Source organism: Balaenoptera physalus (assembly GCF_965194825.1).
Source record: "Balaenoptera physalus genome assembly, chromosome: 6".
NCBI classification, from domain to species: Eukaryota; Metazoa; Chordata; class Mammalia; order Artiodactyla; family Balaenopteridae; genus Balaenoptera; species Balaenoptera physalus.
In genome coordinates this window covers 137,071,390-137,096,265 of record NC_138885.1, presented here as the reverse complement: position 1 = coordinate 137,096,265, position 24,876 = coordinate 137,071,390, and the positions used below count along the sequence as shown (strand labels likewise).

Here is a 24,876-nt window from a genome sequence, read left to right as displayed (position 1 = left end):
AACCTGGATCTGTTTCCAGCCTTCCCACTGTTGCTACCCTAAACAGTGCTGCCTTGAGGGTTCCCATTCCTCAGTGAACTTTACTGGAGTGTGACAGGCATCTTTTTCTAGATGCACAAACCATCAGTGCTTAGCTTGAATGATGACAAGAGGAAGACACCTGTGACTGCTACACAGAGCGAGAAGAGGAGAACCCAGGCAGCCCAGCAGCCTTACGTGGCCCCTCTAGGTCACCGCAGCCCCTCCCCTGCCCCCGGGAATCTCCTTTCCAGCCTCTAACACCTTGGATTAGTTTTTCCTGGTTTTGAACTTTATATTAATGCAGCCACAGAACATTTACTCTTTCTGTCTGGCTTCTTTCTCTCAACAATATGTTTGTGAGATTTACTGAGGTCACGTGACCCAGGATTGTTTGTTCATTTACATGGGTGTGTAATATTTCCTTATATGAACAGATCACGATTTATCTATTCAATTGTTGATGACACCTGGGTGGTTTCAGGCTGGGGTTTTTACATATAATGCTACTGTCACATTCTCGTGTGTCTTCTGGGCCACGTTTCTTTTGATGAGGTATGTGTGGGCCAAACAGATTCTCAGATTTCTCCTACCAGTTTACACTCTGAGAGACCCACTGGCTGCACCCTGGCCGGTGATTGGGACTCTCATTACTTTTTGTTCTGGCCACTGTGACTTATCCCGTATTTCCCCTATTACCAAAGATGCTGAGCATCTGGTCGTATATGTATCAAACAGCTTGATATCCTTTCTGGTGAAGTGCCTGTTTTAAGTCTTTTGCTCATTTAAAAAATTGGATTGTCTTTATTTTTTCTACTGATTGGTAGGAGTTATTTTTATAGGCGAGAGATGAGTCCTTTGTTGGTTATTTCCTTGGATGTTTCCTCTCAGTCTGTGGGTTGCCTCTTCACTTTCTTAATGATGCTCTTTGATGAACAGATGTTCTTAATTTTAACACAGTCCAACTACTGGTCATTTTATTTATGCCTGCTTGAATGCCATGGGGATAGCCTATTATCTTCTAGAAGCTTCATTGTTATACCAGGTGGATCTATGGTCTACCTGGAATTGATGTTTTAAAAAATATGATGTGTGGGCTTCCCTGGTGGCGCAGTGGTTGAGAATCTGCCTGCCAATGCAGGGGACACGGGTTCGAGCCCTGGTCTGGGAAGATCCCACATGCCGCGGAGCAACTGGGCCCGTGAGCCACAACTACTGAGCCTGCGCGTCTGGAGCCTGTGCTCCGCAACAAGAGAGGCCGCGACAGTGAGAGGCCCGCGCACCGCGACGAAGAGTGGCTCCCGCTTGCCACAACTAGAGAGAGCCCTCGCACAGAAACGAAGACCCAACACAGCCATAAATAAATAAATAAATAATTTTAAAAAAATACGATGTGCGGTAATAACTGAGGGTTACTTTTCCCATTTGGATATTCAGTTGGCTCAATGATTCGTTAAACAGCTCTATCCTTTCTCCAGTGCTCTGTGATGCCACCTTGTCCTCAGTCGTGAACATGCATCTGGGTCTGTTCCTGGACTTAATCTGTGTGCCAGTGAACATGGTTGTAACTAACGGAGCTTTATAATTAGTTATAACAGCTGGTAATGTGAGTCCTCCAGCTTTTTTTTGATCATTTTAAAGACTGTCTTGGTTTTTCTTGGCCCACTGCATTTCCATATGAATTTTAAAATCAGCTTTTCAATTTCAACAGAATAACTACTGGAATCTCGATTGGGACTGCATTGATTTGCATACAAAATCAGTTTATTTGAATCTTCCAATCCATGAATATGATATTGCTTTCTATTTGTTTGGGTCTTCTTTAATTTCTTCTGTCACATTTTTTGTAGTTTTCAGTGTAGAGTTCTTTCATTTCTTTTGTTAGATTTACTCCTAGGCATTTTTTGGGATGCGTTTTAAAATTTTTATTTTTTGTTTGTTTGTATTTAGAAATACAATTAATTTTTGTGTAGCCACTTTGTCTGTAGACAGCTTTTAGACTTGGCTTATTACTATACTAGTTTGTAGATTCTTTGGGATTTTCGTGTATACTGTCTGTGGATAGTAGACATTTTATTTTTGTTGCTAATTTTTAAAATTTTTATGTGTTTTTCTTGCTTTATTGCATTGTCTAGGACCTTCAGTCAAATGTTAAACAGAATTGGTGATTGTGAACATCTATGTCTTACTGGAATATCAGGGGAAAATTTGTCAACATTTCATCATTATGTATGAAACTTGCTATAGGTTTCCTATAATAGTCTTTATCAGACTAACGCAGTTCTCTTCTGTTCCTAGTTTGCTGCATTCTCTCACAAGTAAGTGTTAAAATATTAGGCTGCACCATATGGTGTGCAGATATTTGATCTTTTTAAATCTACAAAAATGGCACTTTCATTTGGTTCAGCTTAATATACTTTGTTCTGCATCTATTAATCAAATGATTTTTCCCCTATGTTTGATTAATGTGATGAATTTTCTTGAATGCTTTTTGAATGTTAACGAGCCATACATTTCTTAGTAAATCCAACTTGGTTATAATTTATTATTCTTCTTTTATACTACTGCATTCATTTTGCTTATATTTGGCTTAATTTTTTTCATCTAAATTCATGAGTGAGATTGGCCTGTGGTTTTCTTTTCTTGAAATGTCTTTGTTAGGTTTTAATATGAAGGTTATACTGGCCTCTTAAAATGGAATGAGATTATCCTCTTTTTTATTCCTAGAGTTGGCAAAGTTTTTCTTTAAAGAGTCAGATGGTAAATATTTTAGGTTTTGTGGAACACATATGGTCTCTGTTGCCTATTTTTCTTCTTTTATTTTTTTAAACAATCATTTAAAAATGTAAAAACCAGTCTAAATTAGCAAGTTGTACAAAATGAGGCCACAGATTGATTTGGGCCATTGTTTGCTGACCCCTGTTGGATTCTCTTGAAGAGTTTATATAAGGTTGATGTTGTTAATTTCTTTTTAAAATATTTGGAAGAACTCACTGGCGAACCTACATTGGCGTTTTCTTTGTAGGAAGATTTGTAAATCACACCGCCAACTGACAGTAGGACTATTCAAATTTTCTATTTTTTCTTGTGTCAGTTTTGATGTGTTTAGTTATTCTCAGAATTTTTTTATTCTATCTAAAATTTCAAATGTATTGATACAGTTTTTAAAATACTCTCTTGTTATCTTTTACTGTTTGTAGGATTTGTACTGACATCTTTTTCATTCATATTGTTTATTTGTTCTTTCTCTTTTTTCCCGCTGGACTTGCTAGGATAGTTGTATTAATATTTTTAAACAACCATATTTGATTTTCTTTATTCCACTGGATTTTTAAAAACTCAATTTCTGATCTTATTGCTGTTATTTCCTTTTATTCTCTGGGCTTACTTTGCTTTTACTTTTAGCTAATTGAGGTAAATATTTAGGTTATTGAATTTTTTTTTCAGATTTTCTTCTTTTGTAATACATGCACTTAAGATTATGATTTTCACCTATGCTTGGCTTTGCTGGGTTGCACAGGTATTTAAATGTCATTTTTCATTATAATTCGGTTTAGAATAACATCTGATTTCCTTTTTGATTTCTTCTTTGACCCATGGGTTATTTTATTTCTTTATTTCAGCCTTTTGTGAATTTCTTAGTATTTTGCTATTGTTATTGACTTCTACTTTAATTTCACTACGGTCACAGAATTTACTGTATATAATTTCAATTTTTGAAAATTCTTTGAGTTTTGCTTTATCATTGTATGGTCAATTTTATAAACATTTTATATATTTGAAGAGGATATGTCAATTAAGATTGTCAGTTCTGTATATGTCAAGTCAAATTTATTAACTGTGATGCTCAGATCTTCTGTTACTTTACTGATTTTATTGTCTGCTTTTTCTGTCAGTTACTGAGAATATTTTAAAATCCCTTTTTGTAATTGTGGATTGGTATTATTTCTCATTTTAGCTGTCAGTTTTTGCTTTTGTGTATTTTGAAGCTATTTTAAGCCCATGCAAATTTAGAACTTTATACTTTCTTGTTGGAATAACCACCATTTTATTATTATGAAGTGTTTGATTTCAGTTTCCCTGAGGGCCGGTCTTCTCCTTGTACTTACTCCTAGTATGTAAGGATCCCAGCTGGGAGCCCCGGGTGTTTACGTGAACCATCCCCCTTGGCAGGCTCTGAACCCATTTCACTTCCCAGGGTTGGCTTCTCACCCTCCTGGTGGAAGCTTGTACGTCAGCAAATGCCTCTTGGGGAAAATGGGCTCAAAATATGCCCTCCTCTCTCTTTCCTTCTCTCTCTTGTTTTGGCCCGTCAAGTCCCAGCTGCCTTGGTAGCTCTCTGACTCCAAAGCCTTCATAGTACCTACATATGTTTTTTATGTTAACCAGTCTGCGGCAGGGTTGGCCCGACAGGAGCTAGTTTGCTGTAGCCAAAGTGGAAGATGAGGTTTACTTATCGGTGCCACGTAATGTGTGTAAGGTTTCCCAGGTGACTGTCCGGGTTTGCACTGACCTTTATATTTCAGTGAAATAACTGCTGGGCGTATTTTAAAGTGGACTGAAATATACCTGCAGCCTCGAGCTGCTCTTGTAGCACTTTTCCTCGGATATTTTATGAGGTTACTGATGTCGCACCTTACAAATGTCAAGTGCCCCCATCTGAATGCAGCGCACTCGGTGAGCGCTTTTCTGCCAGTCTGCCTTGTCCTCCTCCTCCCCTTGGTTTTCACCAAGTTGTTTTCCCTCCAATGTGAATGAAGAATTCATTCTAGATTTAGCTTGAGAAATATCTTGTAGGACATTGCTTTTCATGCCATTAATGTCATGACTATACCAGCAGTGGTTTCCCTGCTCGGCAGAGCAGAGCTCAGATGCAGCACCACGTCTCTCTCGGCCTCCTTTTCATCATGTGTCAAGGAGGGGGGGGTGGTATTAAATGATAGTTTAGTTCCTTCCGCCTCTGAGATAACATGATTCTCACATTCACGTGGCAGCCAAGGCTGGAAAGGTTGGAAGTAAGCCACAGGTCAGCAAATAACTGCCTGGGAATTTTTATATGTAGGGGTAGGGGTGTAAGACAGCTTCTCTTCTTTAATGGCTTTTTGGGGTCGGTGGGGGCTGTGGGTGGAATTTGCTTTTCCACATTAAAATTTACCTTTTCTGTTTTGTAACCCATGCTTTTCATATAATATGGTCAGGTTATAAATGCCATGTTTGCTTTATAACATTGAGAAGTACATTTTATTCCTATAGTTGCTAATTTAAATCACTTAAATATGATTTTACCTGCAAATAATTGAATTACAGAGTGCTAGTTGTAAGGAAGCCAGCATTTTCCTTCCCGCAGGAGGTGAGGCTCTATGACCATCTCAAACAGCGTTGCAGTCAAACCGTTATTTTGCCTTTCTGGAATGCGCGTCCTCCCTAGAGATAGCAAGTGGGAGGGTTAGCGGACGTGGGAGCCCTTGCCCCTCCTTAGGGTTAATGGCAGTCCGTGTGTACTTGGTGGTGGAGAGCAGACGCTTGGAAGGGTGGCTGAGTGTGGTGGTCACAGAGGGCCAGAGCCCAGGCAGACCTGCTTGGCTACACTCCTCCTGGTGGCCTCCTGCGGCCCTGGGTGCCCAGCACGGGCGCTGAGGCCCGTATCCGGGCAGCTGGTGGGGGACCCCGGTGGTCCTCGTTCAGGCCTTGGGAACCAGGCGGGATGTGCCACCTCCGCTGGCCAAGGTGGCTCCTGCTCTCGCACGGGAGCTCCTCCCTTGCCTTGGCCTCCTGGAGCACCTCGTCCAGGTCCCCGGAGTCCCCACAAACAAGCCTCCACGTGTGGTCTGGGAGGTGCCGAAGCCAGCGCCCATGGTGGCGGGTGACACGCCGTCGTGACACGGGGGGGCTTCGCTGGAGGGGTTGGCAGTTAGTAGGTCATTCGTTCGTGGAGGGGCGGCGGTGCCTTCCGGGTGGCAGCACGGCAGTGGCCTGGCTGCCCTTGTCCCTCTCACTGTCCCCACCACAGCCGGAAGGATGGCGGCACTTGGGTGACAGGTGGGGCCCGAGTCGGGGCCCGGGACGCCGCACTCAGGCCCTCACGGCGTCCTTCTGCCAGCTCCCCTTTGCTCTGTGCGTGGCCTCCGGCAGTGGGCTGCGGGGCGCAGACCCCGGCCCTCCCTGGGTGGCTGGCACCCCTCCCTCTGGGCTTTCTTCTCTCTGAGGGTTGAGTACCTGCGGAGAAGAAGCTTTGGCCCCGGGGGTGGGGTGGGGGAGGATTAACAGAGGCAGGTGTGCAGCCCGGGGCCAGGTGTGCCCGCGATGGGAGCGGTTGTCCTCATCAGGGTACCCAGAGCCCTCGGGGGCCCAGCGCCCAGCCCAGAGCACCTGGCAAGTTTCACTTTAGTCACCCTTGTCAGACTCAGGCCCTTTTTGATAAACATAAATACCCTGTGTCTTTTAATGTTTGAGACTTCAGAATAACTGACATCATTTCTCAAAGCAGATTCCAGCGAGGGTGTTTGCGTGTCAGGCCGGCAGCCTCCCGTCCCCCAGCTGGAGCCAGCTGCCCACCTGGACCGAACCGTCCCGGGGCACGGGCGGCACAGAGAGGGGCCGTGAGCTGCTGGGGAGCCCAGCGAGAGGAGGGGCGCAGAGAGGTCGGCGGGAGGGGGGCTAGTGTGGCCTCGCTCCCCTGCCTGCCTGGGCACACGACTCTCAGGTCCACAGGAAGGCCTGCTGCACCGAGACCAGGGCCCAGGGCCAAACGTGTGTACTTGAACGTTGTTCTCTTTGGTGGTAGGGACTGTAAAGTTTAAAACGCAACTCCTGAGAAAGGCATTTTGCCAACATGACAAGATCCCAATGGGGGAACCTGCCGGCAGGCCCTGCTTAGCCGACAGTGGTCCTCTTGGACTGTCAGAATGCGGCCTTCTGGAGCGGCCTGGGCTCAGAGAGGGCCGGTGCACGGCCCTGGCTTCTGTCTGGGGAGAAGAGGCCAGCGGTGGGCAGGGCCAGCCCTGCAGCGGGACTCCCCACCCGGTTCTGGGGCCCTTGCTTTCCCTGCCCGGGAGCTCCGCCCAGGCTTGACCCCGTGGCCTGTGGGCTGCTGCTCGCTGGCGGCCCGGGGCCTGGAAGGAGAGCTCGGCTTACAGTCTCAGCCCGTCAGGCAGGGCCGTGGCTGCCAAGTGGTTTCTTAAAAAGAATTCCTCCTCCCCTGATTAATTTCTGGCACGCAGCGTCGGGGAGCTCTTGCGTCAGTAAATCGTCATAAACCCTCCGTTGTCTGGATCCGACATAAACAGCAAGCCCAGCTCCACCGCTCCTGACACTCGGCCAGCCCAGGCCACTGTCGGAGCTGCAGGAGGGGCAGCGGGGGGAGAGGAAACCAGCACCTTTGTGCTCGTGGCGAGGCCCTTTCTCCGAGGGCACCAAGCTCCACAAACGCACCTTCTGTTGTTGAGGCGTGTGCTGGGCACAGATGTGATGTATGTACTGGAATGTTTGTGTTTCTTTACCCCGTTCTCCTGTCTTATTGATACGATGGCTTCACCATCAGGAATATTTACCTCCCTCCAGTGGGTCGTCTGTGTGTGAGGTTTCAGAGCGTCATTTCAGCCTCTCGGAAACCCTCACCCTTGGGATCCTAAGGCGTCCTGTAGCATTCTGTAAAACTCATTCTAAGGCTTTTTCATTGGCGCTAGAGATCTTCCGAGAGTCCCTGGGCTGAATTCATCCTGATATTCTTTTTGTGGAACCCTTCTCAGCTGGGGCGCCCTGGCAGTGCTCCTCCTGTGCCATCAGAAGGGGCCGGAAACAAAGGAAATGCTGTCCCCAGTCCCCAGTTTACTAGCTAGCAGGCTCGGGTCTGTGTCACGGCTCCTCTGGGGTTACTAGAAGAAAGAACTTGGACCTCCAGTTTTTTCATGGGTGATTCGGGCAGTTGGCAGATAGTAATTGAGCCCTGCTACAGGTGGGCGATGCAAATATCGTGGCCTCCAGGAAGTCTTCAGGGAGGCCTAGTGGGCACGTGAGAGGATGGCCTGGGAAGGCGGCAGCCGCTGAGGGGTGTGCAGTGAGGGGTCCGGTGGCCGGGCCTGGGGTGGGCCTGCATTCACCTTCAGGAGAAGAAGTGACGGGCCATCTGGGCCCCTGGGCGGCGGGCGTGCAGGTGAAGCAGCAAGAAGGCAGTGCTGGCCACCCAGGTGGCCTGTGGGATGCTTGCTGGCGGACACAGGAGGTGTGGGTAGGGTGTGGCCTGCCCTTGAACTTGGGCCGTGGGTCTCTAGGCGCCCGCAGGGCACAGAGTGCGCACTGGGGAGTTGTGTCCAGGCCCTGTATCCTGATTCCCGTCCTGTGAGCCAGGCACAGTTGCCTGCAGGATACCCTTAGGTAGAACGGCAGCCCCGAGGTCAAGTCCACAGCAGCCCAGAAGCTGAGCCAATCGTGATTTCAGGGACTTCAGTTTCTGCTTGTTTTCTGCCTGTGCACACAAGCCGGGGTAAGGACCATGCTTTTAAGGAGGGTCTGTAAATGAAAAACAAAGACGAGGTGTCCATAACACTGACTTGTGGAACGCTGATAAGAGACTGTTCCAGGTGGGCAGCGGAGTCGGGTCTTGCTGCCTGAGCACCACGCCCCACAGAGCAGCCGGGGAGCAGGGGTCTCGAACCCCGTGTGCCTTCCGCTGCAGGAGGAAAAGGCCACACTTCTCTGCTGTGTCCTCCGGCCCTTCGCGAAGGAGGAGATGCTTCTGAGCCTCATTTATGCATCAGCTCACCTAAGTGGGACAGCTGCTGCTTCTGTTATGGGCCGTGTGCTCAGGGACACTGGCGGGCCAGCGTGGGCTTCCCCGGGGCTCCGCGCATCAGAGGCTGGGAAACATTTGCTCAGGAAGGCCGTTAGTTCATCGCTGGAGTTAAGCGTGGCGATCTCCAGAGACAGGTGCAGGCTGCTAGGAACCACTGGTGAGTGATGTGGTTGCCCTTGTTCTTTGTGTCTTGTGTGTGCCTCTGGGTTCGTGTCGTGTGTCTCTTTAGGAGCACAGCCGGGAGTGTCTTCCGTGTGGTCGGGGTCGGTGTGCGGACTGCTCACCTGCCCCAGGTGGCCGTTGGGAGTGTCCTCCGGTGTTGTGGATGCAGTGCTCCGGCTGCAAGCTGCTGGCTTCGGGGAGGCCCAGTGGAAAGGCCCAGGAGCGCTTGAGAAAATCACAGAGGTCAAAAAAAATACTCCATCTGTTTCCTTTCCCCAACCCCTTGCTTTGTTCATTCATTACGTCCTGAAGATTATTTCATATCAGTTAATAAAATGGTCCCTTATTCTCTTTTGATGCTTGGGTATTATTTCAGTCTTTTTATGTATAGACTGTATACATACATAAAACATGTATACCAATTTCTTTGTTCACTATGGTTTTTTAATTGTTGTGAAATATAAATAACATAAAATTGACCATTTGAATCATTTTTAAGTGTACAGTTCCATGATGTGAAATGCCTTCACAATGTTGTGTGATCATGCACCATCTGTTTCCAGAACTTTTTCTCATCCCAAACAGAAACTCTTTCCCCATAAACAGTGACTCTCCATTCCTTTCTCCTCTTCGGCCCTAATAACCTCTGGTCTACTTTCTGTCTCTAAGAATCTGTCTGTTCTGGGGATCCCATACAGGTGGAATCATATATTATTTACCCTTTCGTTTCTGGCTTATTTCACTTGGTATAGTATTTTCAGGGTTCATCCATGTTGTACCATATGTGAGAATTTCATGCCTTTTAAAGGCTGAATAATATTCCATGGTGTGTATCGATAACATTTTGTTTATCCATTCATCCATTGATGGACACTCGGGTTGTTTCCACTTTGGGGCTGTTGTGAATAACGCTGCTGTGAACATTGATGTGCACCTGTCCGTCAGACTCTCTGCTTCTGCATCTTTTGGGTAGATACCTAGGAATAGAACTGCTGGGTCCTATGGGAATTCTGTTTAACTTTTGAAAAACCACTGAACTGTTTTCCAAACAGTGACTGTATCATTTTACGTTCTCTCCAGCAATACCAGAGGGTTCCAGTTTCTCCGTATTTCCCCCACGTTTGTTATTTTCCTTCTTGGTTTGTTTGTTGATAATAACCATTCTAGTAACGTGAAGCGGTATCTGACCATGGTTCTAATTTGCACTTCCCTGATGTCTAATGAATTGAACATCTTTTCCTGTGCTTGTTGGCCATGTGTGTCTCTCTTTTGGAGAAATGTTTATTCAAGTCCTTTGTTCCTTTTTGAATTGAGTGGTTTGTTATTTTGTTGTTGAGTTGGAGTTTTCCATATATTCTGGATTTATGTTTTGCATATATTTCCTCCCATCCTGTGGGCTGTCTTTTCACTCTATAGTGAGTGTCCTTTGATGCACAAAAGTTTTTAATTTTGATGAAGTCCAGTTTATCTATCTTTTTCTTTTCTTGCCTATCCTTTTTCTGTCATGTCCAAGCTCCCACTGCCAATCTAATGTCATGAAGATTTTCCCGTTTTCTTCTAAGAGTTTTATGGTTTTAGTTCTTATATTTAGGCCCTTGATCTATTTGGAGTGCATTTTTGCATATGGTGTGAGGTAGGGGTCCAGCTGCATTCTGTGTCTTTTGGATATCCAGTTGTTTCAGCACCATTGGTTGAAGAGGACGTGGCTTGTTTAAAGTCTTTCTTTGGAAGCATCCTGAGCTACAATCCCAGGTCAGTATAGATCTTGCTTTTCTTAAACGGGGGTGTTGTATCCACATTTACAATTTCTCCTTCTCCGGCTCCAATCCCTGCCACTGTGTCCCTGAGTCCACACCTTATCCACACCTCCCACCCCCCCTTATGTTTTGCCCACCTCTCCAGGGATGGAGTGTTTGAGAATGGCTGACACAGCTTTATATAGAAGACAGAAGAGGCGGAGTTCAGCTTAGGCTCGCTGCCGATGCCAACTGTTACCCATTGCCTTGCAGAATCGAGGCTCTGCGGGCCACTTTCTCAGTTTGCACATATGGAATCTGATTGGTATCTGCCCAGGGACCCAGGGCTCGTGGCCAGTACACGATGGCAGGTGGGCTGCTGGGCGGGGAAGCTGCGGGGTACACACACAGACCCCTTGGCCTTGCCCAGTGCCTGCCAGGGCAAGCACAGGATAGCAACAACGGTCTTCACAGGGAACTTTATTTATATAGGATTTATTTATTTTATTTAAATGAGTTTTCAATATTGCTGTTTTTATATTTAATTGAAACTATTTAAAGACCCAAGTTGTTATGTCCTCTTGGCTTTCATTTTCCTTCTTCTGCTAACCTTTCCGTTTCTGAGAACGTGCAGAGCGGATCTCTGTCTTCACAGTGGTGATTTGTAGCAGGATTGGTTTTCTTGTCGGGTGCCTCCGGGCTGTGTTTCTTTCCGCTAATTGTGGTTAAATTTTGGGCTTTGCATGTCCTATTTGGGTTTGAAATTCAGGATCTTCTGAGTACTTTCTGTTTGAAAACATTCCTCAGACACCAAAAGTTTCCTGTTGTTATACTACAGCTATTTCTTTTCCTTTTTTTTTTTTTTTAGCTCCCATCTAATTTCACACTTTCAATTGTGTTAATCCTTAGCCTTTAAAAAGTTACGTCAGCCTTTGTCAGTGCTTAATAAATGCACACCATTGTGTATGTATCCCCAATCATAGAGACATTTTGTAGCTTAGATTATAGGGGAAGCTACAGAAAATTTATTTTGTTCTGAAATTGTCACTGTTTCTTATAAGTGAAACATTTTAAGAGCAATGCATGTTCTTGCCTTTTTTTTTTAACTGAGTTTTATGACACTTCTGCCTGCCTGGGAGGCGGGTGTTTCTTTCTGCACAGGCCCTGTGGGTGTGTGACCTGGCTGTCCCCGAGCACGTCCCTCTCTGGCACTGGGCCCGAGCTGTTGTCCTTCAGATGCTTTCCGCACTCCTGCCAGATCTGCCTTCCTCTCCAGTCCCGCCTGGGGAGGAGACAGAGACAGAGGTGTGGACGCAGGCCTTCCTTCCCCGTTTTTGCACGATGTGTTGCATTGTCAGGCTGCGCCTGCTCGAAGTTGGGAACTGAGCTTTGTGCCTCTGTGAGCTTACCTCACACCTAGCAGAGGTCCTTCTGCAGAGCAGCCTCTCAAAGGATCGTCCAGACTTATCGTATTGTTTTTGTTTTCCCAAAAGCAGTTTATTTAATAAATGGGAAGAGGGGTCCCCAAGCCCCTTGGGGTGGCCTGTAAGAGTTCTGAGATGTGGCTTTCCTTCTCGCTGTGCTGACGTGTCTGCTGGTGGGGGGGAGCTACAGTGGTGATAGTGTGGGTGCCCCAGCCGGCAACAGGCCTGATGCCACACTGCACAGCCCCGGGCTTCCTCCCCGCCAGGCATTGCACGGAAGAGCCAGTTTCAGCTAGGAATATTCTTGATGAGGCAGGGCGATTGTTACTTCTGTGCAGTATCTAAGTCTCTACCCTGGAGGTGCAGTCTTTTGAATATTCTGAGTGAAGAAGGGGACATGCACATAAAGAAAGCACTTCTGCAGACGGAAGTACCATGATCGGCTCAGCGAGCCAGTTGCCAGCTGAACTAACCACTGTTTTCAAGGGACACCATTCTTACCGGAAAGAACGACTTACAGATAAACTGTGGTTTTTCAGACTTGAGTACCTGCCAGATATTTCCTTTAGAAGGAAGTTGGGCTGTCACTTTAAGGAAGACAACTGCCAGTGATGACATTTCAGCTTTCAAGTGGAAATTGGCGTTCTGGAGCGTGTGCGTTCCCCACTTGGTGTCTGCTGACCCGTGTCACCTTGGGAAGCCCTCACAGAGGCAGCTCTTTCCCAGGACGAGTTCTGACATCGCAGACACAGTGCGGGGCTGTGGTGTGGTCAAGGGCACGGCCAAGTGCACGGAGCTCGTCCAGAACAGCGTCCCACCTGCGGTCGCCACGCTGCCCCCGCCTGGCTTCCGTGTAGCATCAGACGAGCACGCCCACAGCTGCCCCGGAGCCGCGGAGATGCTCCCCCTATTCCAGCCGCGTCACTGCGAGGTGGTTTCCTGCGTCGCTGCCACCCAAACACCTGTCACAACACGCGGATCTCGGAAGCAGAGGTGACAGCTCCCCTCCTGTGTGATGCCGCAGGGGTTTGCAGGCAGCGCCTCCTTCCACCGGCTGTTTTCGGTTTTGGAAAAGGCGCTTCTTTTTTCCTAAAAAGAGGCGATCTGTGTTAACACTCAGTGATGTTCATCATTATTTTTAAATGAATTAGGTAAATATTTTTTAAAACTCTCAGTTTTAACTTCTAATATGGTAAATATCGATAGGTACAACCACATAACGAAAGCTCTTTGGGGTCCTGAATAATTTTTAAGAGGGTGGAGGGGCCCTGAGACTAGAAATTGTGGGAACTGCTGTGCTAAGCCATCTGGTGTGGACAATCATATATTTTTTTAAGGCACTTAAAAAGACTTTCTCCTTGGTGTTCTGATCCTAAGGCCCTGCGGAGGCCGAGGAGGTGTGCTGGGCTGTCAAGGGGAAGTGTTGACCTTAGCGGGTGCGTGTGCGCCTGTGTGGGGATGGGGGGTGGTATACAGACCTGGCAGGTCAGGGTTTCTCTGGGGCCCGCCTGGGTGGGCAGGCGGTCTCAAGGGTGACAGGAGCCCCGCGGGGGGCCCGCAGGCGCTGCTAAACAGGAGTTGTAGCTATTTAAAGTGATCGATTATCTATGCATGCATTATATTTACGTTACATTGAATTATAGATTATTATGGCTTATTCCATAAATAAATACTAGTTGATGAAGAATGAATTTGCTAGATTTTTTGTTCTCATTTAACATTTTGTCACTTTGCAAAAAGGCAAAACTTCAGGGAAGACAGTGGACCCATGTGGATCTTTAGAAAGCTGCTTCTGAACCCAAGCTGTCAGAATGAATATAGTCACATTGAAGATAAATAACAACGTTCAAAGTGCCAAGCAATAAAGAAAACAAACAGGAAGAGCAGGGAGAAATCTGAGAGCACAGAAGAAAATCCATCCAACAAGAAGTTTAGATAGAAACACTCTCAGTAAATGAACATTTTCTCCCTTCTGTAAAAGTGAGAATTTGCAGTGCTCCTAGAAACTTTAAGCACAGCCTCCCTGACTTCATGGGCCCATGACAGTGTGCTGGGGGCTGGTGGTTTGTTGGTAAAGGACCCGACTGAATGTTTCTTTTCTTTTCTTTTCTTTTCTTTTAATGTTATTGAAGTCTAGTTGATTTACAGTGTTGTGTTAATTTCTTCTGTGCAGCAAAGTGACTCAGTTATACATATATATATTCTTTTTTACATTCTTTTCCATTATGGTTTGTCACAGGATATTGAATACAGTTCCGTGTGCTATACGGTAGGACCTTGTTTATCCACCTTATATATATTAGTTTGCCTGAATGTTTCTTAAAAGCACCTGCTACTTAGGATATTACTCAATATTTTCCCAAAGTTTATGCGATGTCAACCCTCTTTAAGATTGCCTCTAAACCTAGAAAAATGTTATCAAATTTTGTGAAACTGAACGTGCCTTAAATTCTAGAACCTGCTGGAGACAACAATGAAACAAAAATTATATGCAAATTGTACTTATGAACAGAGATGTAAAACCCTACACAGAATATTGGGGAAAAGAATATGAGAGCACATTCTATAGTTATTCCTTAGCAAGGGTTCTGTTGCAAGAGCTTTGTTACACAGGGAAAGTATAGAATTCATGGAAATATGGGAAAATGTTTTTTAAAAAATAAAAAAGAGATAAATAAGTACTCCAGTTTTCATAGTGAATACAAAAATAAATCCCCAAATTGGGAGGAAATAAGCAGTTTGTATAAATAGTTAAGGATTATTTGAAAGCAGAAGCAAGCCTTTTTCATGGTGGGAAACTCTAGAGGACCTTGTCCTAACAAGAGCGGGTTACTGAGCCATCTATTCAATACAGTAGAGATGTCGACAATTTCAGTAAGATGTGAAAACCAAAACAGATGAACAGAAAACCCCCAAAGACTCAGTGCATTCATGGATTATAAGAAACCCACTATAATCAGTCTATTTTTTATTTGCCAATAATTAAAAGTTCGATAACAAAGTGGATAGTTTTGATTACATAAAATTCCAGATTTCTGCATAGCAAAAGGGTCTCAAAAATTACATTTCCTTATTTCCATATTTAGTCCATTTGGGCCTACCCATATCGTCTGTCAGGGGCTGGTGGGGTTCAGCATTCCATTCTCTGTAATTCCCTCCAAATTTATTTTTTGTATTGATTTATCACTTTCTAGCCCACTTCAGTTGTACCTTTAACATTTTTTCCACACATATTTATTTTAAATTTTAATTATGAAACATTTTACCTACTAAAGAATGTAATAAGCGTCATTTAAAGGAGAAAATAGAGCCAAGACCAGTGGGCTGACTCCCCTCTGCAAGGTAGAGGTCATTATCAGGGCTTTTACATGTTTGCTTATCATTCCTTGGCTTTAAAAAAAATGTATATGTACGTGTGCCTCAACAATATGACTTTCGTTTTATTACATGTTTTTGAACTTGATGTAAATGGAATCATACGGTATGCTTTATGATTTTTTTAAACAGAACTATTTTGGAGACTGATTCATGTTTGTGCATGTAGCTGTAACTGAGTAATTTTCACTGGTGCTGAGCACTCCATCTTCTGAGTTTTCACCACTTACTCATTTTCCCAAGGATGGCCCTGCAGCTGGCCTTGGGGTGTTGCTACCTTCAGTCATGGCATGGTAACATCCTCCTGAGTGTTTTCTGGCACACACCTGCAGGGTCTTTTGCGGGTCCCTCCCTGGGAATGGGATGCTGGGTCACGATGCCGGTCTGTCCCCCAGCGTGGCTGCACAGCGTCCTCTTTCCCTGACCCCCACTGTGGCCTCCTGCCAGACGGCTCATGAAACCGGATCTCACCGTGCTTGCCCTAGATTACCAGCGAACTTGAGCATCTTGTTTTGGGCATTTGTAGCTTCTGATCTGAAGTCCCCATTTTTCTGTTCAGTTGTTTGTTCTCTTTTCTTATTCATCTGTAGAACTGATCTTTCTGTGTGTGTCTGTTCTGTGTGTCTGTGTGTGCGTGTGTATTATGACAAAGACATGGTTACATGTGTATGTTGCTTTTTGCAGATGTGTCTTGTCCTTTTACTCTGTGGTCTTTCTTGATGAATACAGCTTCTTAATTTTAATCTTATATTTATTTTATTTGCATACCATTTCTTCTTTTTTGATCTTACTCTGCTGAAAGTAACATCCTTTAGAAGTTTCTTTAGAAGTTCCTGCAGTAGTAAATTCTGTCATTTTCTGTCTGTCTGAAATGGCATTCTTTCCCCAGCACTGTGGTCTGCTATGGCAGGTGGACACTTCCGAGTGGACAGTTGTTTTTCCCAGCACTTTGAAAATATTGTCGGCCCACTAAATTCCACTGTCACTGTTTAAAGTTCCCTGCCTACATTCGTGTCTTCTTTGTAGGAATCTGCTACTTCTCTCAGTGCTTTTATGATCTTAGTCTTCTAAGCATGTTCTGCATTTTCACTAAGCGTTTTCATTTATCCGTCTTGATATTTTTTGACTTGCTGAATGTGGAGATGAGTGTCTTTGAAAAATTCTGGGGACATTTTAGCCCTTAACTTTTCCTGTTGGTCCTTTTAACTTTTAATTTTGCTGTAATTTCAGACTTAAAGAAAAGCTGCAAGAATAGTACAGAGAATTACTGTATACGTTTATATTTTTTAAAATAATTTTTTTTCAGAATCATTTGAAAGTTAGTGGTTGAGATGACACCCTTCCCCCCACCCCCCAACTAATCCATCGCCCAGAAACAAGGGCAGCCTGTCATCAGCTGCTCAGCACAGCAGTCAACCTCGGAAAACTACCAGCCATACAACAGTGAGAGGCCTGATTCATATTTTGCCAGTTGTCCTAACAATGTCCTAGATCTCAAGAGGGTCCTACATGGCATTCAGTGACCCCAGGTTTCAGTATCCAGTGAGGATTCTTGCCTGAAGCTGTTATCGTGATGATGGTAGTCTTGGTGATTTTCTAGTCCTGTCATTCTTGTTAATTCAGTAGTTGGCTTTTTTCCTGTAAAAAAGAACTTTCCTTTCTTATTTGTTTATTTATTTATTTACATTAGTTTGGACTAATGGACTATTTTATTAACTGCGTTTGTTCTCATTGTTATCCTTTGTTACCATTATCTCTTTTGGTGCCCAGATTGTCCTGGTTTGGCTGATGGGAGCCTCGCGTGCTGGCTCCCCTGTCAGACCCCCAGCACTTTTGAGCCCCTCTTACTGTCCGTGATACAGTAAGATGTTCTCATCTCTCCCTGAGCCTTCCCTGCCCCTGCCCAGGAGTCAGCTGATTCTCCAAGGAGGCCTGGTGTCTGTTTTCAGGGGCTGCTATTTAGGAAGCAAGCTCTGCGTGCTGGATGTGCTCTCTGGTCCTCAGCCGCCCAGCGGACAGAGCTGGGACATGGTTGTCTGTGCCCGCACGGGCACGCGCACGTACACACGCACGCCACACACCCCCTGGAGCTCCAGGAGCCCCCAGCCCTGCTTCCACTCCAGCCTCGCGAGGCCCCTCAGCTACCCTTCGCCGTATCCGTCGCTCCCTCCCCCTCCGACACTGGGACGTGTAGCTCCCAGTCCGCACGGTAGATTTACTTAGTTATTCAGTCCCGAAATGCTCAGGAAGAAACTGCTCATCTGTGCCTTTGTGAGAAGGACACCCACTACCTAGAGTCCAGTACTTGTTTAGGGTGTAGAGTCCGAGCACTGTCCAGATACCACATCCCGCGGCCACGTGGCATGGTTCTTACCGCCCCTCCCCGGGCCCAGGGTGGCTATATTGTTCATTTGCAATGTGGTTTAGTTCACGTGTTTCTGCCCGTATTTCATGTTAGAGATTTTTTTGGTTTTATTTTTACTTCTGCGTACGTAAAACATGAACGTGGTTCCTCCGGCCACTGCTGTACGGGGATCGGCCTCAGGGGCGGCGCCCCCGCTCCCGCCCGTGCGGTGCCTGCGTCCCCCCCACCCCCCGCCCCCACTCCGGGTCCGCCGCCCCAGTGCCCCACCGCCACCCCTTGCCCTCCTGGACAAATGAGCAAATGAATGGACTTTATTTTGCCTTCCTCCTTACACAAAGCGGACGTCCTACAGGTAGCTGTCTGGCGCTTGGCTTTTCCACCGCAGAGCGTGTCCTGGAACCCACCCCCTCCCTCCTCGGAGCTCCCCCCGTTCCGGGCCCCGTGCGTGCGTGTGTGCCCCTGGCTTCCGGGGCCTCCCGCCTGCGTCAGGCGCCAAGGTGGGGACCAGCGTCGCCCCAGGGGACCTGGTGCGCCTGCACTGCCCGGTCGTCCACTTCGTGTACGGAAGTGATTGCTGTCAAAAGCTGAGCAGATGCGCAGTTTTAATAGAACTTGCCGTGCCTGCCGGGGTGAAGCGGGCGCGGGAACGTGCGTCCCCAGGAGCCGCGGTGCCAGCTGCCTGACCCCACACAGCGGAGGGCAGGGGATCTTACTTTCTGGCAAGCTGATGGATAGGAGGGGGAGCTCAGTGAGAGGCCTTTTCTCTGTCTTTACGCCTTCGGCCTGGTTTTCTGTCAGGATTTTGGCCTTTGTTCCCACAATTCTTACGAGTTCTTTATACGGAAGGGGTATTAGCTTTTATCTGGGAGAGAGACTGCGAATAATTTCTCTCAGTTTGTCAGTTATTTTTTGGGTGAATTCTTCCTATTCTCTGTGCTTTTGCCCTGTAAACCTCCTCCACCCCCTTCCCCCCGCAGTGGTTCAAACTTACCAAGTTCTTTTTTTTATTTTCAACTGCATCTGGATTTTGAGTTGCAATCAGAAGGCCTTCCTCTGTTCCCAGGCCACGTCTTCTTCCGGGGGTTGTCTGTTCCATCCTCGGTAAGTAGGTCCCTGGTCCGCGTGGTGCTTGCTCTTGTGTGTGCTTCGTTCGGATCTAATTTTATCTTTTCCGGGTGGCCACCGTTGACAAACAGCCCCTCTTTGTGCAGTGGTTGAGATGCCAGCTTGTCCTGCACTGCAGCCCCATGAGCCCTGGGCCCGTTTCTGGACGTCCTGCTCTCTGTCTGCCGGGTGTGCCAGCCCGATGCTGTCTTGAGCGCAGGGGCTTCCCAGGACGCTCTCGCAGTCCTCGTGCATTTGGCCTGCGTGTCCTCTCCTTCCTCCTGGATCAGAAGCGTGATAGCTCGCCTCCCCCTGCCCTTCGGCCCCCAGCCTCTCACACCTTTCGTCTCCTTGTCTCTCTGTGCTGCCTTCCCATTTATTTTCTCAGTGCTGGTTCACTATTCTCCAATTCTCTCTTCAGCTCTATCTAATTGATGATTTAACTCATTCATTTCGTTTTAATTATCACAGTTTTTATTTCTACAAGTTCTATTTAGATTGTTTTCAAATGTGCCTGGCCATGTTTTGTATTAGTAATAATAGTTAATGATAAATAGAGAATATCAGTGATGATCTCATTTACCCCTTACACGTCTCTCTGGGGGGAGCTTCAGCTGTTACCATCACTCTTTGGCAGATGAGAAACAGAGGCACAGAGAGATTATGGGACCCAGGGTCGTGCAGCTACTGAGTGATGGTCCTGGAGGGTCACTTTCTCCACTGTGATCCTTGGATGACCCTGTTTGTTTCCTCAGGCCTGCTGTTGAGATGACATCGTGGCCATGTTAGATTTTCCTGTAATTGCAGTTTGTCCTGGCCTGACTCCCACTGCCTGGGTTTTTTCCCTGCATTGTGATTTTCGATTGTGACTTTACGCCCATATAACTTTTTACGGATGTTCTTTCGGGGTTGATAGATAGCATGCCTAGCCAGGGAGGACGTGTGTCTGGTGCCGGGGTTAGTAGCAGCCTCGGTGGCCCCACCTGGGAGGCACTTGGGGATGCAGTTGCCATGGTGTTTGTCAGGTCTCGAGGTTGTCTGGATTCCCCCCGAACCCCTCATGAGGTGGTCTGTGATTATGGATTCCCAGGGAGTCTTCTTTCTAGATCTGCCCCCTCCCAGCCAGCATCAGGCCCAGGCGTGGACACATCCCTGAAGGGGAGCTTCAGCCTCACTCCCTACTGCTCGGACCCCCAGCTTGTTCTCCTGGCCCTGGGACCTTAAACAGTGACCCAGCGAGCTGCAGCCGAGGCAGGTGGCCTTAGGGCAGCTTCAGGACATGCCCTCGGCTCCACACCCTTCCCTCCCTCTCCGTTCACCCTCCCGTGAGTTCCTGCCCTCAGAGGGCCTTCCTTGCTCTCCTGCCAACTCAGCTGGATGCAGATTTTAGAAAGTCATCTGCCACCTGGCCAGACACAGAGGCTTCTCTCACTCCCCACTCTGTCACCAGTGCCCTCAGCTGGCTTTCTTTCGAGGGCACTTATTTTCACAAGAAACACACTTTGTACGTGATTTCAGGTGGAGAGCCTGGAAGATCTGGGCTGCGGGATGCTGTTACGTGACATGGAGAACTGCCAATAACTGCTGTCGTCGGCCTCCTGATAGTTTAGGAAGAGTCCAAGCTGCGCTGTCAAAGTGCTGTTTAATGTCACACTCTGACGTGGAGAATGGGCCCGGGGTGGGCCGTGCCACCCGTTGCTTTAGTCCTGATCTTTATTTACATTCTCAGCGAGGAGGACGTTCCCAGGGGTGATCATCGCCTGGGTTCTAAGCCCCTCGCTTTTCCGCTGCTAAAATTAGTCACTGGCTGCTGCAGGGGCATTGACATCGGCGGTTTTGTCAAGTACTTTTATTGCTTTCCATTCAGAGTATAGTTAAAAATACGAAATGAATTCAAGCAGAAGCCAGACTCCGGTGCTCAGCACATGTGTCTGCTGGTCAGAGGGAGAGGTTGGGCCTGGATGATGGGGCAGAGCTTCTGACCTGCGACCTCTCCACATTCCCACGTACAGGGGTCAAGCCTGAGCAAGGGAACTTCTTCCCATCAGCTTCTTTTTTAGTCCCAGCCCTCGGGCACCCCCTGCGCTGGGCCACCCACCCCCATCTTCCCAGGACATTTCCTCCTTGGCTCCTTGCCCCCCACCCCGATTGGAGGGGAGAACGTGCGGGCCAGAGAGAGGAGCACAGAGGACCATCAGATCATCCCTCCTCAAAGTGCAGAACCAGGAGGGACCGTAAAGCTTCATTCTACAGATGAAGCCCAGAAGGAATCGGTTTGCCCAAGGTCACTGCTCGTGTCAGCCTGGGCCCGGCACCAAGGGTGTGCCCTCCACTGAAGCCCTCTTTCCATGTGGCCAGGCCACGTTCTGGGGGACAGAGTGATGGACCAGCACCGATCCCTGTTGTCTGCTGCCGCGGTGAGGCTGCCCGGAGCGGTCACAGGAAATCAGCTGCACGTCCTTGGGCCGTGTTGGTGAAGCGCCATGGTCCTTGTTTAGGGGCTGTTTTCCTTTTTTATGGAAGGTGAACATGAAGGCTTTAATTTAGTTGGACACACAAAGAAAAGAATGAGTTTGGCTTTCCCGTGTGGCCATAGGGCGGTTCATTTTTCTTAACAAAACTAAGTAACAGTCTAGTGTTTGCTGTAGAGTGAGGACAGTAGGGGACATTTTTACTCCAGCATTTTACCATCTGGCTTTGGCCTTCCTTCAGATAATTGAGGAAGAAAGGGCAAAATGTGAAGCATGGGCTTGACCCCTCAGTGGCTGCGTTCCACGCAGGGCGTGCACAGTCTGAGGAGATGGGCCTGCAGGTCCCTCAGGGCTCTTTGCGGGAGGGATGGTGGTGTCTCTTAGCTGTGGTGACAGCGTCCTCCTTGTTGGCCCCTCGCGGACTGGAGACCAGGGCAGGGGTTGCGACCCTGGCCCTGAGGTCGCTTAGGACGGGGCGACGGCTGAGGCCCTGGGGAGCGGCCCCCAGCCCCCGGCCCCTCTGCGTCGCGGGCTCGCCTGCCAGGTCTGGTGTCCAGCCCTTCCTTGTCCGCCTGGCGCCCTGCGTGGCCTCCTTTGCAGTGGCCAAGTGTCAGGCCAGCAGTGGGCACTGGCACCGTGGTGCCTTTGATGGTGATGATTTTACCTTATTGCTGAGCTCCCTCCAATGTCGGCTGAGAATATCTGGTTTTGATTTTCGTGACTTCGGATTTTTCGTTGAGACTTTTCTTGGGAGTCAGTCTTCTCTGTCTGTCTCCCCGCCACGTTAGTTTAGCGCTTGCGGGAACCACGGCATCTCCGCTCCTCTCTGAGCTCTGGGTCCTGCAGGGAGGCCCAGAGCACCTGTGGGACCCGGCTGGCCCTGCCAGAGCTCCCCCAGCACATCACCCCGGGGGAAGCTGCTGCTTCCTCATCTGTGCTGTGTTACAGAGTCTCAGCAGGGGGCTTCTGCATGAAAATGCAGTTTAAAATACGCTTTTCAATGTTTGTTTAAAACAAAAGCATGAAGTTCTGTAAAAGCTGTCTCCCGTGTGACCTGGAGGGCCTGGGCTGTCCTCTCCCGTCGGGCGCCCCTCTGTCCCTTACTGTGCAGTAGCACAGAGCCCAGCCCTGGATGCACGGGTCGGGGGCTTCCGCTCTGCCCAGGCCCTCGGTCCTCAGTGTCTTCCATTTCGAGAGGCTGTCATTTTCAGCCTGCTGGTAACACTCAGGCTTGTCCATTTCCCGGATGTTCCCAAGCAGCCCTGGGTGTTAGATGTCTGTGGACAGAGACAGCTGACGCCCGTGAGGACGCTTCATGCTGCTCTCTGCGTGACCCGTGACACATGCTGCCCGGTGCGCCGGTGCCAAGCGTTGCAACACAGGGCACAGCCAGTGTGCTGATGGCTGCAGTCATCCTTACTCACATGCCGCGGAGGCTGCTGAGTGCCAGCACGGGCGTCCTGGCGCCCAGGTGTGCAGAGCGCCCTGGGGGAGGCCACCTAGCTCTGGCCTCTGGCTGCCCAGCACCCGTCCCACTCTGGGAGATTCTGTTTTTTTCTTTGTAAAATAGAATATACTCTTCTTGAACTGGAAGAAGTATTAGGAGGCAGACAGTTCATCCCGTGCCTGTGTGATTTTTTTTTAAACATAGGTAAACACCATTGACGTCTCTTGCAGAGACGATCGTGGGATGGGTTCGCAGTGTGACCGGGCGGGGATTCCTTCTCTCTCCGTGGCTGTTTGCGTAGTGCGTGGTGGCGGATACCGGTGACTGTCGCCTTTGCCCTGAGGTCTGCCTGGTGGCCCTGCCCAGGCTCAGCCTCCTGGAGAGAACGGTCTGCGGGGATGAAGCGGGAGGTCAGACACCAGTAGTGGCAGTGGGCACCGCTCCCCGGGGACCTGCCCACCGGCTCCATCCAGCGCTCTCAGGCGAGGCTACACAGGAGCAGGGGGCAGGTGGGGGCAGGTGGGGGCAGGTGGGGGCAGAGGGCCAGCCCTGCCGGTGGAGTTCAGCCCGCTCTGACCTTGGGGCTCAAGGCCTTTCCTCAGCCAGCCCCAGGCTCCCCGGGGCAGTGCCTATCTGACAGCTAAACCGTGCCCGTGGCCTGTGGGATGTTGCCCCTGAAGTAGCTCTTCCCCAGTTACATCCAAGGTCCCTGCCGCAGCGAGGAGAGTGAGATCTGAAATCCCTGCAGCCCCAGCGCTGGCCAGGTGGCGTGGTTTTCAGCAGGGTGTGCGGGGTTCAGCTGGGACGCGCGGGGTTCAGCTGGGACGCGCGGGGTTCAGCTGGGATGTGCGGCCTCAGTGCCAGCCATGGTCTGGTGGCTGCGGGCCGAGTGTAAACGGCGTCCCGGCCGAGTCCGCAGTGACCCTGCATATCATCTGCTTGTTATGTAATGTGACAGCACGGGTATGAAATAGAAACCAGATGTCGGGCGGAGCCGTGAATTCCTCGCCGGGGAGCGCGGCGGCACCGCTCGCGTTCTCTCCTCCGACCCAGGCCCGGTGCCCTGGGAGGACCGGCTCTGGAGGGGCTCCTGGGCTCTAAACAAAGGCCCTGGCGGCAGGTACCGTACAGACGCCGTGTGGTTAACTCTTTCCTGAGACGCTCGTGAAGGGCTTCCCACGCGCAGTTCTGTGACAGCCGTTCTGGGAGACCCGGCGACTCGCTCCCCGGGATCCGCCTGGAGTAATGAGACCCACCAGGGGTGAGCGGCCTCCACGTGCGCTGGCTCCGCTTGGGTTTGAGAGTGGAGGACGTCCGCCCCTGGCTGGGAAGGGGCTAGAGAGCCTGGTGGGGCGCAGGCTGGGGGTGCTCTGGCAGCCGGGGGCTCTCGGGGCAGCGGGGCCAGGGGGCCAAATCTGGGTGTCTCGGTGGCAGCCCCTGCCCGGCCTGGTCCCTCCCGGACACCCAGAGGCTTTGCTGACCACCTCCACCTGGCCCGCACCGTGGACACGGACCTTTGCCCTGTGAAATATGAAAAGCAAACTCACCTGGATCAGAAGTGTAGAGCCTCCCCCGCTGGAAGTGATGGCTGGCCGTGGATGGTGGTTTTTTACCCTTGCCTAACAACCAAAAATATCTCTGTTATTGGTATTTTCTGAAAGTTCATCTTCCAGAGGGATCTGCGGATTTGCAAATTCTCTATGAAGACCCTCTGGAAACAAGCCTGGGGTTCTTGGCTGTGAGCTTCCCTCCTGGGTTGCTTTAAAGCCTCACGGAAGTGTTACACTCTTATTAGGAAAATCCGTGCCGAGTGGCACTCAGGTTACAGCGTCGCACTGTGTCCAGGAAACCGTCCGCCTGAGGCGCAGAGGGGTTTTGGCTGCTCCAATCCTGAGTACGGACCCCCCTCTGGGTCCTCACTTTCATGTCTATAAAATGACAGCTAGTCTTTGGAGTGCTTTCTGGGTGCTGGGTTGTGCTAAG

The 24,876-nt window shown here is 48.9% G+C and overlaps 1 protein-coding gene and 1 long non-coding RNA gene across 11 annotated transcripts in view; both read left to right on the top strand.

The window, feature by feature from the left end:
* The window catches only part of HDAC4 (histone deacetylase 4), a 291,774-nt gene that overhangs the window by 57,076 nt on the left and 209,822 nt on the right, over positions 1-24,876 (top strand). Inside the window, exon 1 of one of the 9 annotated variants that reach the window (XM_082466247.1) lies at positions 7,164-7,487. The exons of 7 other annotated variants lie outside the window; for them this stretch is intronic. The gene's annotated coding sequence lies outside the window, so the exon portion shown is untranslated. Of the gene's footprint in view, positions 1-7,163; positions 7,488-23,854; positions 24,014-24,876 lie in introns of those variants that run through there. One more of the 9 variants, XM_082466246.1, reaches the window with a different exon arrangement.
* Positions 7,494-17,227, top strand: LOC309662996. 2 transcript variants are annotated; one of them, XR_014265062.1, is made up of 3 exons: positions 7,494-11,078; positions 11,869-13,282; positions 13,872-17,227. It is a non-coding gene; the product is annotated as an uncharacterized lncRNA (long non-coding RNA). The 2 variants fall into 2 exon arrangements; XR_014265063.1 differs by having other exon boundaries at positions 7,494-13,282.